Here is a 10,254-nt window from a genome sequence, read left to right as displayed (position 1 = left end):
GTTCGAGGAGCCATCTACGTGAAGGATCCAGGGCTCCTCATCCCAGTTCGCGTTTGGCCTAACTAGGAGAGATGCAACCCTGGCTGCTACTTCATGGGTTTTGGACTCTAATGGCCTGGGAGCTCCGGGCTCACCCAGACTGGGGATCCCGGGCTCAACCGGCTTAGGGACTTCGAGGCTGAACGTGCACTCGGCAATGAAATCTGCCAAGGCTTGGGCCTTAATAGCAGTTTGTGGCTTATACTGGAGGTCGTACATGTTGAGCTCGATGGCCCACTTCGTCAGCCGGCCGGAAACCTCGGGCTTGAGTAAGACTTGCCTCAGTCAAGACGATGACAGTGTGAGCCTGGAAATATGGGCGGAGTTTTTGAGCTGCAATTATCAATGCGTATGCCAGCTTTTCTATCTGTGGGTATCTCGTCTCTGCTCCCTGCAAAATTTTACTAACATAATAGATGGGTCATTGGACCCGATCTACTTTTATTAGTACCGAACTGACCACCTCGTCGCTTGCCGAGAGGTACAGTTCCAAGACCTCGCCCTCCTCGGGCCTGGTTAAGACCGGCACACTAGCGATGTAGTTCTTTAGCTCGTCGAACGCGAGTTGGCAGTCTTGGGTCCATTTGAACCCTTTGCCTTTAATTGCTTTAAAGAAAGGCATGCAGCGGTCTGCCGACTTGGACATGAAGCGGCTCAGAGCGGCTATGCGGTCGTTTAGCCTCTGAACCTCTTTTACCTTTTCGCGGTGGTCTCATATCTAGGATGGCCTTTATCTTGTCCGGGTTGGCCTCAATATCGCGCCGGTTGACGATGTACCCTAGGAACTTACCCGAGGTGACTCTGAAGACACACTTGTTTGGGTTTAGTTTCATGCTAAATTGACGTAGAATTTGGAAGACAAAATCTAAGTCTTGTATTAATTCATGCGAAAACTATGTCTTGACGACCATGTCGTCTACATAACATTATCTTCGTGCCAATTAAGGGCCAAAAAGAGCTTGCTTATTCATGAGTCTTTGGAAGGTCGCCCCAGCATTCTTCAGTCTGAAGGGCATGACATTGTAGCAGTACAGGCGAACTCGGTTATGAAGGTGGTTTTTTCCTCATCAGACTGGTCCATCCTGATTTGGTTGTAGCCCGAGTAGGCGTCCAAGAAGCTTAGCAACTCATGTCCCGAGGTCGCGTCCACTAGGCGGTCAATTCTGGGGAGGGGGAAGCAATCTTTCGGGCAAGCTCGGTTCAGGTCGATGTAGTCGACGCACATGCACCACTTGCCATTTGCCTTTTTTACCAGCACCGGGTTGGCTACCCAGCTCGGGTAATGAACTTCCCTTACGAAGTCTGCTTTGAGGAGCTTTTCGACCTCCTCGTCGACCGCCCTCCAGCGTTCCGGGGCTAAGTTGCGTTTCTTCTGTCTAATGGGTCTGACTACAGGGTCAGTATTAAGTTTGTGAGTTATAAGGCTAGGGTCAATATCAGGCATATCGGCTGTGGACCATGCAAAAATATCTAAATTTTGAAGTAAGAAACTCACCAGTTCGGTTCGTAGAGGTTCCTGGACGGAAGCACCGATCTGTAGTGTCCGAGTCGGGTCCGCAATTGAAGTTGGGATTGCGACCATTTCTTCTATGGGCGAAGCTCGTTCTTCGCCTTGCTCCGTAGGCCACTCCAGTTTGAGGTCGTCGGCCACCTTTGTTTTTCCCTTCAGGGCGGCAACATAGCACTTGCGGGACTCAAGTTGGTCGCCCTGCGCTACCCCCACACCGAAGTCTGTAGGAAACTTCATTGCCAAGTAGTAGGTGGAGACCACTGCCCGTAGGACATGAGTGATTGGCCGCCCTATTATGGCATTGTATGGGGAGGGGGTCGCAACCACCAGGAAATCGTGGTTGAGTCTAATCGCACAGGGCCATGTGCAGACTTTCACAGTTACTGTTATTTTCCCGAGGGACCTGACTTCCTCTCCACTGAGGCCCACCAAAGGAGTGTTTGCGGGCTTCAGCTCGCTTCTCTGCAACTGAAGCTGGTCAAACGCCGACTTGAAGAGAATATCCACCGAACTGCCTGAATCAACAAGCACGCGCCTGACTTCGAAGTCGTTGATCCTTAGTTTGATGACAAGCGCATCATCGTGGGGGTAGTGGACCCCTCGCGCATCGTCTTCCGTGAAGAAAATCGGTTCCTTTGTCTTTGGCCTCTTTGGAGGGTTCTGTTCTTCTCAGGCAGCTTCACGAACTGACACCCGGGCCGCTGCCGAAGTGTAACCCGCTACTACCGAACCTCCCACTATCACGTGGATGGTTGCTCGAACAGGCCTCTCCTCCAAAGGCTGTCTTTGCGACGGTTCGGCCGGCCTGCTGATGGACTCGGGGGCATCCTTACCGTGCTCCCCTTGCCGACCTGTCTTATTATTATTATTATTATTATTATTATTATTATTATTATTATTATTATTATTATTATGTACAAAATTTCTCAAGTACCCGCGACGGATGAGACCCTCTATCTCATCCCAGAGATTATTACAATGTTCGGTACTATGACCGTGGTCTCTATGGAAACTACAGTACAAGTTTTTGTTCCTCTCGTTGGGGTTCCCTTTTAGGCGAGGTGGCCACTTTACGTATGGGGCATCTTTGATCATCATCAAGATCTCAGCCCGCTTCACGTTTAAGGGTGTGTAGTCCGTCCGAGCTACTAAGGGAGCTTGGAACGGCTAGCTCGGCTTCGTCTCCCGAGCTGGATCTTTCCTCCTCCTGTCATCTGGGTTGGAGGGTCTTCTTCCCTCTTCCTTTTCTCGATCCTGCTTTCGGTTCTTTGGTTGATCTCCTCCTCTGTTCTCATGAATTTACCCACGAGCTTGAGGAATTCAGCTACAGTCGCGGGCTGGCTAAACTACCATGTGCCACTTGAACTCCTTGTGTGTCACTCCTCTCTTGGCTGCCGCAAGCTACACCGTGGGGTCCAGTCGCGGTATCTGCAAGCACGCATCATTGAACTGCTTGATGTAGCCCCGGATGGATTCTCCTTCCCTCTGGACTACTCCGAAGATGCTCTCCTCGGTTCTGGGGCACCGCTTGCTGGTAACGAAATGCGCGGTGAAGACCTGTACGAACTGGGCCTAGCTTCTTATTGACCCGGGGGCTAGGTTCCTGTACTAGGTGTGGGCCACCCCCCTGAAGGTGGTAGTGAAGGCCATGCACATGCATGATTCACTGGCCCTTGCTAGGTGCATTTGGGACTGGAAGGCATTGACGTGGTCGTTGGGGTCGAAGGACCCATCATACTTGTCTAAAGGGGGGAGTTTGAAATCTCTAGGCATGGGGACTGGAAGGAGTTCTGATGAGAGGGGGGAAGGGACTGAGAGAATAAGGGCAGCTTTTACCTCATCCGAGTTTGTCTCTTCTTTACCTCAGAGTTCGGGCAGGATGCGGGTGGTAGTTCGACGACTTCGCCGGCGTCTTCGTTGCTGAGTGGGCCTGGTACTGGCGTTGTTGGCTTCGGTGTTGCTGAGCTCGATGAGACCAGACTGTTGGTAGTCCGCCGCTAGGACGCTGAATCGGTTCTCTGTGGGCAGGAGCTCAGACTTGGAGTGCCGAGGTGCTGACTTGGCGGGCGAGGTTCCCGATCTGCCAACGAGCTACGAGGTGGGGGTGATTTCTCTTTCCCTCCGGCCTAGGGATGAGGCCTGGCTCTTGGAGGGGTTCTGAAGTTGGGAGGCTTCTCCTCGGTGAAGGCATCCGCCTTGAGGGGAGGGCTTAACCGGCTTCAAAGCGGGGTGCCGAGGTGGAAGTTGTGGTTGGTTCAGAGGCAGTTGGGGGAACTACTATTGATAGTGATACTGAGAGATGTGGTGTAGTACTTGGTGCTGCTGGAGCTTATGCTGCTGGAACTGTTGCATTTGGGCTTGCATTGCCTGCATACACTGCATCAAGTCATCAAACTGGTTTTGGCTAGTCGCCAGGGGGACAGCAATTGGTTCGGTAAAGGTTGTCTCGACAGGGAGAGAAAGGGGGGCGTTCATTGCATGAAGATTCACGGGCGCCACCATTCGTGGCGCATTCAGGCTGGGGATCCCATCCACCGGAAGGGGGATGGTGAATTGTCCGATGCACGCCACGGGGACTTGAAGTTGTTCCCTGGTGGCGTTCATCTCCGTGCTATGTCCGGCATTGCTGGAAGAAGCCATGGGTGTTGGGGTTTCTTGGAAAAAAGGGGGTTATGAGAGTTTTAGAGAGGGGCTTTTAGAAGTGATTCTCACAGACAGTGCCAATTGATGGTGCGCAATCTGGTCGGTCCTATCTGTCAACGATCTTACCTCTGATTGGAGCAAAAGGTGCCTGAAACGGGGAAGAAAGCGAGGAGTCTTCGGAGAGGAACCTGGTGAGAGTGCTCCGAAGCTCAAGTTAGTATCTTCTTAGAGGCAAGATAAAAAACCAGATGGTGCAAAGTTATCACATACCTCCTTCTTGGGGGGAAGAGAGCCTTTTATAACCACTTCGCGCACTCACTCCCAAGCTCTTGTCAGGTCGGGTATCATTACCTCTACACTTTTGCCAGTTCAGGTGTCATCACCTCTGCTGGGGCAGGCAACCGCCACTGCTCTCTTTGTCGGAGCCGTCTCTGTGACTAGAGGTGGTGGTGGAAGGTGGCCGTTGAAGTGCGGCTGTCAAGCATCAGATCCTAAGTCAGTCAGGTGCGCCGCCTCAGGATACGGACTCCTTTGGTATCAGGTACGGTTGTTCAGTTCGACGGCCGGGAGATGAAGTACTGGAGTGGTGTGCGATGTGAAGTCTTGAGTTCGGATAGAGGTGTGGCCTGAACTGCCCTGGGGTGGGCCAATTCGGGTTGTCGCCCTTTGCGCTCTTTGTAAGGCTCAGGGTCAAAGGGAGAGTTCGGGCTCCTTTTGGGGAGCCCGGACTACTGGTTTCTCCTCTCGGAGCTTGCGCCTTGAATGCACTGCCTTGCCAAGTTGTTGCTTCTGCCATGTGTTGGGTGGTCAAGAGGTCGGGCCAAATCTTCCTTCATCAGAAAGCTTTTTCAAATTTCAATGTGCCACGTGATTCAAGATCACCAAGGCGACTCAATAAATGTCAATTTGTTGTTTCAAGAAATCCCTCTTTTCTCAAACCCTGGAACTAATCATTGTAATTTTTTTTAAAAGACAAACTACTAAAATGTGATGTTCTTACTAATTACGTTTATTTGCTGATGCCGTGTGAATGACACACCAGCAAAAAATGGAACACTTGCGAAACACTTCTGTGCCAAACACCCTCTTAATGACATGGGTCTTTTGTTGGGAGTCCCTTTTCAAATTAAAATTTCAAGGTGTGTTAGAGAAGCTAGGACGCCATAGCGATGGACAAGAGAGTGCATTAACATCAAATATCATTGTATTACATCTGGAGTTTTATTTATCTTTTTTATTTTATGACTTAAAGACTTTGAAAGGGCTCTTAAAAGTAGACTTGAAACTAATCTACAAAAGCAATATGATTATATTGCCATTTTTAGTCACCTTTGTTAGAAACTTGGTAGGCACATGTGAGTGTATTGAATGCAATTGGAATCTCCTACCAATAAAACATATTCCAACACCTTACCAACAAGATATAACACGTACATCTCACAATGAGACTAGGACCCACCATAAAAGTGGAACCTTCCATATATGAGGTATGTGATGTTAGATAATGTTGGTAGTGTGTTTGAATATATTTTGTTGATAAGTGATCCAAATTCTATAGAATCTCGTAAAGTCCCATATTAGAAAGAAATGAGAGGTGAAAATGACTTGTATACAAGGACTGGCCCATAATTTAATGACTCAAGCTTTTTTTGCTAAAAATAATATCCTAACTCTTGTGTCTAAATTCGTAGGGGCGTGTACCGGTGACTCCCCTCAATCTACTACTCTTCTTCCCTCTTTATCTAAATCTACTACTCTAGATCTAGCAGTTATTGGATCCCTAGGTTTAGGAAAAAAAATGAATGCTTTTACCCTCGCCCACTTGCCAATATGGATTTTTTTGACATTATATTGCAGACTTTTAGCAATTGTCTCTACAGGCCTGAATGGAGTTCACATCTCCGCCCCACAACACATCCCCGCCATGTATTGGGAACATCTCCCAATGATAGTACCAGAACCGATGGGAGATGCTCTCAATATAAGGCGGGGATATACTGTGGGGCGGAGATGTAGTATCGCTTGAATGAGAGTTTTTGCTTTGACAAGGAAAAAGTGGATCTCTCTCTTAGGTATTTATCTCTCAACAATTTAACCCACCAATCATCTGCATTAGATAGAAACCTCCAAACCCGATTTGCAAATAAAGGTAGGTTCATCACATAAACTCTCCAAAACCCCAAGTCCCTGCAACAAATTTCCCATTGTGGACCCTATAACCTTGATGGTTCTCTCTCTACAAAAATCCCTATGCAACCGCTCCAATAGTCCAATTGTGCAGTTATTTTCTTCGGAGGCAAAAACCCCATTGTATAAATAGGAATTGCTAATTAGGCTCAGTTTGAAAGGGATCTACAAATACAAATATGTAGAGTGCAATTTTTTGTATTTTGTATGTATTTATATTGTATATATGGGTATTTGTACTCTTGGATTTCCAAATTGAGCCTTAGAGTAGTTTTACGCATGGATTTCAAAATTGGATCAGACCAGACGGTCGGACCAGAAAAACCAGGAACCGATCAAGTGACCGGTTTCGTTTTCCCTAAAAATCGGATTTTCCCCTAAAACCATTGGTTTTGGTCAGCGAACCACTGAACCGGGCAATTAACCGTTCGAATGGTTTTGACTGTTTTTTTATTTTTTTGTCAGAATGGGTCGAGTGTTAGGTTCGAACGGTCAAACCATTCAACCCAATAACCGGACCCCTGAACGATTCAGTTTTAAAAACCGACAATAATTTTGCCCACCACGAGGCCATTCTTGTTTTTTTTTCTTTTTTTTTTTTTTGTGGATAAAATAACTACATGTACCTCCCCTAGAGATGCAGCCTCAAGAACAGTAGGAAATAACTTAGGGAAGAGGAAATTTATAATAGAAAGAAGCTAATACACAGAAGCAGTATGATGATTGAACGTTAAAATCATTGAGAAAAGCATTGATATTGAAAAATATTTGACAAATTCAGGCTCCATCTAGAGGCAAACCACACAGCAATCGCAAACGAACAAAAACAAAGCAAATTATAATTTGACTCAACTTCCTGATTACAAAGAACACATAATGCATCCGAGTCTTGTTGTTAATGGGAAGAAAATCATTTATTATTCTTCAAAGCAGAGGAGGTATATGAAGCTTTCAGATATACTTTAAACGTTGCTTCTGAATAGAATTGAGAGCTGAGAGAAGAGGATCCATTGAATGGCAATCTCATTTGGGAAAAGTGGAGTTTGTTCAATGAGAGAGATAACAGGAGGAAAATAAATGAGGTGTGAGAGTTTAGAAATTCCAATGGTTATCTGAAGTTATTAAGTCTGAGATTTTCCAGTTAGCCACAGAATGTTGGAGTGGAGAGGAACCATATCAATTATCAAAGGAATTGGGAAGTCGAATCCACTTATCCACGGGCCTTTAGGAGGAAGTAGGCCCTGTTGATCAGCTCCGTGTTCGAGGTAGGACGATCATGGACAGGGAGAGTAGAGTAGGTGAGTCATCTATCATCAATTTTCTAGAGGTGAGAGAGAAGATCAATTTGTGAGCATTTTCCACGTCCCACTATGAGGGGAACTAGGGCCTTCTTCCGAAAACAACTTACTGACGGTGGTTTGGGTGTGCTCCACCAATCCATCAGGCTGCATTTGTTCGAGGTTTAAATTCAAATTTCACATCATGGAAAAAATGAATTGATTTAATGATCAGTGAAAATTAAAACTGGTTGATTTTGAAAATTTACACCTAGGGTGTAAAAAAAACTTACTGTTGCTGCTTTTTGCATAAAAACTGGATCTCAACAGAGCAACAATTGCTGCATCAGTGATGAAGTTTTGGCTCCACAAGTATGTTTGAATTTACCTGATGTGATCGATCCATGAAGCTTGATGAACTACGGATGCAAATGTCCAACTGAAAAAGCTGGTTCATGGATCACCCTAGTCCCATTTAATGAGCCCTCCGAACAGGAAATGCTGCATGATGGGGATTGGGGACCTTCTCCAGAACCTCCCCCTTGTACATCTTAAGCATGCTGCTGTTCACCTTGTTCCATGTGGGTACGCCGCTGATATCATCCAGCAATGGCGATCGAGTGCTCAGCGAAAAGCCCTTTCTTAACCTTCTTCACAAAGGAAACGCAAGAGAGATAGAGATACTCATGCTAAAAAGTTATCTAGTATATTCTGGTTATGAATGGACTTGGGCTTCATATACTTGTGGTCGATCAACTAAGATGAGCAAAAGATGAAATGGCAGGAAATGGTAGTCGTCCAGACCCAAACGCCATGTGAACCCGCCGGCTGCAACTACCTCATCAACTTGAGATACTTCACGAATACCCGAGAAACAACTGCCTGGTAATCATTTTCTTTTAGAAGCCCTAGCCTAGCCAGGCAATAGAGCCAAGCAGCGAAATTGGTCTCATGGCCCGTGCCGTAGTCGATGCGGCTCGAATTACTGAAACTATCGGTGAAGTAGGGAATGAGCTTGAGGGTGGTAGATCGGAGATTGTCGGGGAGAAATTGAAGCATCAAGGATTCAGCATTTTCAGTCATACGGTCGTGCCAATCCCGATAAGAGTAGTTACCGTATCCGGAGGACTATTGCACCGGTGGGATCTCGTCGACCCAACAGAGAAGTGTTTCGAGGAGGGTGACGATGGAATTTATAATTTGAGATTGGTGGCAGCGGTCGGAAATTTTGTGGTTGTGGATGGACTCACTAAGGGCGACGACAAAGCCCAGGAAGTTCTTGCCGGATAGAGAGTCGTGGAAGCGGCAAATGTCATCTGGGTTGATTATCTTCTTGGTAGGAACTTGGAAGGAATAAGGAGGAGAGACGGCAAAGACTTTTTGAGATTGAGGGATGGGAGCGAGGATGATGGCTTGTTGGGAGTTGCTAGTAGGGAGGTTGGTGGCGGGACAAAGGTTGGGGTGGTAGCCGAGAGGTGGAAGCTGACTGCATGTGGCGTTGGATAACGAGGAGAAGTGGGTTTCGGTGGCTGATTCTATGGTCTCCTCCTGCCCCTTCAACAGTTGTTGCGATTCCATTTTATCTATCACCAACAGGCAACACTCAACAGCGATCGATCGAGCGGGAGATGTAGTTTGTTTTAATTTCTTTGGTGGGGGATGTCGCCGTCGCACTTGTTCTATCTTCTTGGTTCAAATGAAGACATGCAGTGTTGGACAGAAGAGACGCGAGGTAACCGTTGACGGCGTGGGGGATGCCGCTGCTTTCTCTCCCTCGTTCTACTATATAGGGATCAAGAGCGTATTCATCGACAATGTGGGATTGCCGATCGACCCCTCCATCTGGGCCTTAGACAACCAGGGTAACGGCAACACCGTGATCGACTTTGGCACCACACTAACGTTCCTGGCGGAGCCAGCTTACCGCCAGGTTCTAACGGCATTTAAAAAGAGAGTCAGATTACCGAGAACGGCCGACCCATCTTCGAGTCTAGAGAACTCGCCGGTTGGGATGCCGTCGTCGCACTGGTGGGGGATGCTGAAGTCTCACTGGTTCTCTCTTCCTGGTTCGAATAAAGGCATGCAGTGTTGACAGAAGAGACGCGAGGTAACCGTTGGACAGAGGAAGGTAGATCTACATCGATAAAATCGATGTAAAATTTTCGCTAATTTTCGATGTATTTTCCGACAAGAATAGATTTTTACACTGATTGATGAAATATATTAACCTCTCTACCAAATGCCCGCAAAACCGGATCTCATTTACACTTTAAACAAACGCAGCCTAACTTTCAGATATCACTAAAACCATATGGCCCACATCAAAACGAGGATGGTTTGTTGATCATGGGAATGGGTAATGTGGTGCCCCTAGAGGCCACAAGAAACGCCCAAAAGAGTCAGTCAGCTGAAATTAGAGGATCTAAGGGGCAATGTTTTGAAACCGCCATTGACCCACTCGGTTGGACCGTTCAGGCTAGGAACGACCTGGAGGCCACAATAAATGTAATTAGTTGATAGTGTATTTAAAATACATTTGTATTTTTCGTATAAATTATAAATTATATAATTAAAACTTTATAATCCTTGCCTATGATA

General features: G+C 46.8%; 1 pseudogene; it reads right to left on the bottom strand.

Moving 5' to 3' along the window:
- Nucleotides 1-8,121: 8,121 nt before the first annotated feature.
- Nucleotides 8,122-9,825, bottom strand: LOC148850925 (uncharacterized; annotated as a pseudogene).
- Between the last annotated feature and the right edge of the window lie 429 nt (nucleotides 9,826-10,254).

The sequence above is a fragment of the Nelumbo lutea genome, chromosome 5, assembly GCF_056320005.1.
Source record: "Nelumbo lutea isolate HS-2025 chromosome 5, American lotus-T2T, whole genome shotgun sequence".
NCBI lineage: Eukaryota > Viridiplantae > Streptophyta > Magnoliopsida > Proteales > Nelumbonaceae > Nelumbo > Nelumbo lutea.
The sequence above is the reverse complement of the archived record's forward strand: the minus strand, read 5'-3'. Positions and strand labels throughout refer to the sequence as shown.